The sequence below is a fragment of the Rhinichthys klamathensis genome, unplaced genomic scaffold (genome assembly GCF_029890125.1).
Source record: "Rhinichthys klamathensis goyatoka isolate OS25496 unplaced genomic scaffold, OSU_Roscu_1.1 h1tg000003l_1, whole genome shotgun sequence".
In the NCBI taxonomy this organism is placed as follows: Eukaryota; Metazoa; Chordata; class Actinopteri; order Cypriniformes; family Leuciscidae; genus Rhinichthys; species Rhinichthys klamathensis.
Genome location: NW_026606556.1, coordinates 1 through 5218, shown reverse-complemented (window position 1 = coordinate 5218; position 5218 = coordinate 1).

Here is a 5218-nt window from a genome sequence, read left to right as displayed (position 1 = left end):
ACTGTTGGGACGAGAATCTCCATGCAGTAAAAGATCTTTAAATTCGTTAGCAACGAATAACTTCGGGTTTTCAAAAAAAAAAACGCTGGCGTAAAGTTAGCTAAACCGGTTAGAAAATCCCATTTTCTGTGCAAACCAAGCACAAAGAGATCCGCTGTGATCTGCAAAAGGTATAGCCTACTAGGAAATGTTCGTAGCTTGTTCGTGTCTAAAAAGACATCTGAGATCCGCGTGATCTGCGAAAAGTATAATTGTAAATGTGGGTTATTTGTTTCATATTTGAAAGGAACCTGCGCGCACAGGCGCTATCAGTTTCAAAGTACCACACTTGTGAGTTTGGGCCGCGTGAGCGCCGACACTGCACCGCGTGGCAATAGCAGGAAAGACCTGCTACCCATCTGCTTCCCATACTCGCTGTTCCTCCTCGTGTATTTCCTCCCAATCCACCGCGATTATTGTGAATAAGCTGCCTGAATACATATTTGCATTACAGCTTGCTAGTTCGTAAAACAATCCTCCTGTTTTGGACTGAGACATTTTATTTTAAGTTCAATTCACAGAAGTGAATTAGAGTTTAAGCTATAGAATTCCTCAGTTCAAATCACTGACAGTTAATTTGGAGGCAGACGCCCCTAGCGGTGGCACCCCTCCAGGTCAGCTATCATCCTTCTGCTCATTAATTTCTGCTCTACCCTGCTCCCATTTCTCTCTGTCTCGATGACTCTGTTCTGTTTTGTTTTATTTTTATAATCGCTACTAATAACTTTAGTGAGGTGGTGATTTATTATCAGAAGCCATTCTGATTCCTTTACAAAACTTTTGATCTCCTCCCCAATATATCTGGATTTAATTTTGATTGGAACAATATTTTATTTTTAAATTTTTGATAAAATTATTTTTTTTTTTTATTATTAAAATTTCCACTATAAATTTTTCTCAGTTCAGTCAGTGACAGCCCCCTGAAAAGCAGGACGCCATCTAGTGGCAGACAACCTCTCAAGTCAGCTATCAGCTTCACTGAACTTTGTATGAAATCATTTTCATTTATGTTTTCCGGATGAGTATTTTATAATCATTGCTAACAACAACAGGGTTGTTGTGATTATTATAAATCATTCTAATTTTGTCATCTCCCCCAGGCTTATTTTAGATTGGAGTTTAAAACTATTTGAATTAACTTTAAATTGTACCAAACAGTCAGGTGAACCACAGGAAGGAAGTGCGCCCCTTGAGGCTCCAAGACCCACTTACCGCGGCTCACCGCTCCCCTTCCTGACCTCCACCTGCATTAAGTTATTGATAACTTCCAACGGGTTAGGATATTTTCAATAACTAATTACTACTAATTACTTTCTGTGCTATCCTCAGTTGGCAAAAGCCTTCATCTCTTATTTGGTTTTTCCTTTCCAGGTAAATTAAGTTTCTTCAGAGCTATTGTGTACTACCTTACCCCTTTTCAGGTCTATTGTAGTTTCCGTTTACTCCTACTTGAATCACTTTGAGTATAAAAAAGGAAGTAATAATAATAATTGTTTTTTTTGTTGTGTTTAAAGTGAGTTAAATTTGCCGTTAAGCAGGAAAATCTTATTTACTTTAAGCTCCTTGTTCTTTCCGTGTGCATGTGTACAGGTTAAAGTCTGAGCACCTGTGGTGGATTGTGGGAGCCCCTGTTGTCCTCTGTGGGCGGGTCTGCTGACTGGCGTCACTGACGCTGACCGTGCGGTGGCTCTCGGGGTCTGCTGTCCCTGCCATTTGTTGCGGCACGCAGTAACGTGACATCAGCAACCTGTGCTCCAAAGGCTCAACCACTAAAGCCGACGCACGAGTCAATTGCAGGACCGGTGCATGCGCCACTGTCTACGTCAGCATTGCTGGCGGGGTTCTGTGCACCACCCACTTTTGCAGTGCGGTCGCCGGCTGACACCTCGGAGAATACCAGGTTGTGCTTACAGTCACGTGCTGTTTGAGTGGGCGTAACCGTGACAGAGCAACAGAGAGTCCGGAGTCACGGCGGTCGGGTGTTTGGGGGCGCCGGAAAGTTGACCACGCTCATTGAGGCCAGCTGGTTTGACTCAATTCACCCCAAGTAAGACTGGATTTTGATAAAAACCCTGCCACTTAGCAGAAGCCACAGAACATTTGGTATTTCCCCAGATATATTTTCTGAGCGTAAGGTTGCCTCTTTCTCCTAAGACACACCCTCTGAGTTATTAGCAGCTACACTACAGCGCAGGTCAATTCACTTAGGTGTTGTTGCCACTGCAATATTTGTGTTTGTTTCCCTCTCGCTCCTCTCTTCCTTGCTTCGTTTTGGTCTTTGTGTTTTGTTTCTTTCAGTTCACCAAGAGACCCCAAGGAAGCTAAATAATAGTGACAACCAAGCAGTACTTCGGGTCCACGTTGACCCGCATAAATTGTCTACGACAGTTAGGCAAATTTCTATAAACGGCACGGCTGTACTACAGCTCGTTAGCCTCAAAACAAGCTAGCAGCGGCCCTTTGTGTGTGTGTTGTGTTTCTCTCGCCCTCAGGGAGTCAGAATGTCACGCGCTTCCAGTCCGCGGACCATTGGAGCAATCTGGATGCTTGGTTACGAGCCATGACAACGGCTGTCTGCCCAAGGACTCTGGCGACCCCGAAATCTCCGACCCGGCAGGAACTGGACGCCGAGGTGGACCAGATAATGGCCAACGACCAACGCAGACCTACAGCTCAAAGGAATGGGGTCGGATCATTGACGTCTAGCTCACAACTTAGTGGCACAGGCATGCTCTGCGGAGGAGGACAACGCCAGTCTGGCAAAGGAAATCGCAGGACTAAAGACTCAACTGGAGGAGGCCCGCAAACAAAAGGACCACACACAGGAGCGTCTGGACAGCTACTTCTGGAGGAGAAAGACAAGGACGAAATGCCCCCAGAACTACAAGAGGAAGTGGAAAGAGGCCCTGGAGGATCTGCGCACCGACACAGACAGGAGGATGCAGTCGGAGAAACACACCACGGAGGAGCTCCAGGACAGACTGCAGCGCGCCGAGGCCCTTCTAGAAAGAGCAGAGAGTAAAATACAAGACAAAGAGGCCAGAGCCAAGGCCTGTGAGAACATTTGCACGCAGCTCGAACTGAAATTACCGAGCTTGCCAACAGAGACATGATCTAAGTATGAACTGGACTTGGTCCATAAAGAACTCAAACACTCTTACAAATTACAAGGCGACCTGGAGGGGGAAATACCATCACTCCCGTTTCCCCTCACAGCGAGCCTGCACTTTTCAGCCAAAAACCCAGACCTGAAAAGGGGGGCGAAAGCCCATTGCTAAAGACATCACTAGCCAGCCGCTACGTGCCCCCACCAGCTGAAGAGGGGCGGGGTCAGGCCATCGGTCACCACACAGCCCATAAAGACTGGACAAGCTGGCTAGAAACATCCCGACCTTCACTCCCATCAGCAGGAGGCCACGATGTTCACTCTTACTTACAAGACATTGACTTTCACCTACAAACTATGGCCACGTCACTAATCGGATAAGTTGTATCTTCTCAGGATTACTTCAAGCCGTGACGTGCGGAGTTTTCTAGACAGGCAACCTGAGATCGTCAAAACGGACTACCAGCAGCTGCGACAAGCTCTGATCCGTGATTCTCTGACCCAGACTTCTGAGAGCGGATTCGTAACCGCAATGGACCTCAAGCAGGCCCGACTAGAAACCCCACAAGCTTACTACGGGCCGCCTCCGACAAGCTACTTCGGACCTCGCAATGAGTCCGGATGAAGAAGACTGTAACTTCAAAACTTTGTTCCTGCGGAATCTCCATCCGACCCTATCGCACCACCTCGGGGTTTTAGCTGAGCCACCGGACTATGTCAATCCAACAACTGCGTGACTTGGCTCACAAAGCTTACACCAAACAAAAGACTATCTCTGAAAAGACTGTGAGAAACCGCACAATCTGCCCTGTCTCTGAGCACCGTCCAGAGCTGTCCCTAGAGGCGCACAGCACCACAGTTACAAGCCTGCCAACAGAGAGACACGACCATTCCAACCCAGCAGAGGTCAGCGCGGTCGTGGGGGTGCCCGCCCAGGCAGCAGAACAGCCGCACTGGGGAATTCTGGGACCTGGCCTCGCACCTCCCACAACCAAAGGGGAGGGGCACCTGGGAAAACCGGCCGGCAACCCAGAAGGAACCAACCTCCATCTCCCCGGACAACAAGCCCAGAGAACCGGCTGAAAGACCCCTCTCAAAATGACATTGTAAACTGAAGTTGGAACTCAATCCAACAGAGACAATGCCGCCGCGTCTGACGCTGCAGAACTTCTGAGCATGCTGAGGGAGTTTCTTCAAAAGAAACCTCACAAGAAAGACAAGGACAAGCCAGGACACCGCATGACTAAACCTGAGGCCTGAAGCCAACTCCACTCCCAACGCTTCTCCCAATGACGGCCCCACAGACACCGTCAAACCACAGACTATGGAACTCGCTGTCACATCACCCAGTGACAGCACCACTCACTCCTCCAACTGACAGCCCAGAACACGGCTGTCAGTCACAGACTAGTGAACTCATGTTGCATCACCAACTGACAACACCCCTCGTCACATCCGGCTGCAACTGCACTTCTTGAACAAAACACTGCACTTCCTGAACAAGACGGTAGCAGCGCTCACCTAAAGTACCAGACAGTGCTGTCTTGTGATCTGCACTCACAGCGAGCCACACCTAACACAACCACACTGTCCTATCGATCAACGCACAACAGACCCCACACCAAAACTTCTGGGAAATCTGATAGAGAGAGGTGTGGCACGCAACTCTACCTAACCATCACTTTGGAAAAGGAGGTGAGACTCGAAGCGCTCGTGACAACGGGCTCGGATCTCACACTCATATCAGCTGAACTTTTTGAAAAACTCAAATTTGAAGCTCAAAGACAGAATCGAACTCTTAACTTCCACACCTGTGAGCTGAATGTGCAGTCATACAGCAAAACGACATCCAGCTGAGAACGTGGCCCCCATTCACCTGGCAATCGGCCCGATGAGTTTAGTACATCCGGTCTGTGTTTTCACCAATGAACATTTATCCATTCCTAATAGGCAAAGACCTGCTGGATCGATCGAGCCGTTACTGGACTTCAACACCTGCAAGTGTGGGCTCAAGTGCGTGAACCCCTCCCCCTTTCGCCAAACAAATCTGCTGAACCAAACTGTCAGGTCACA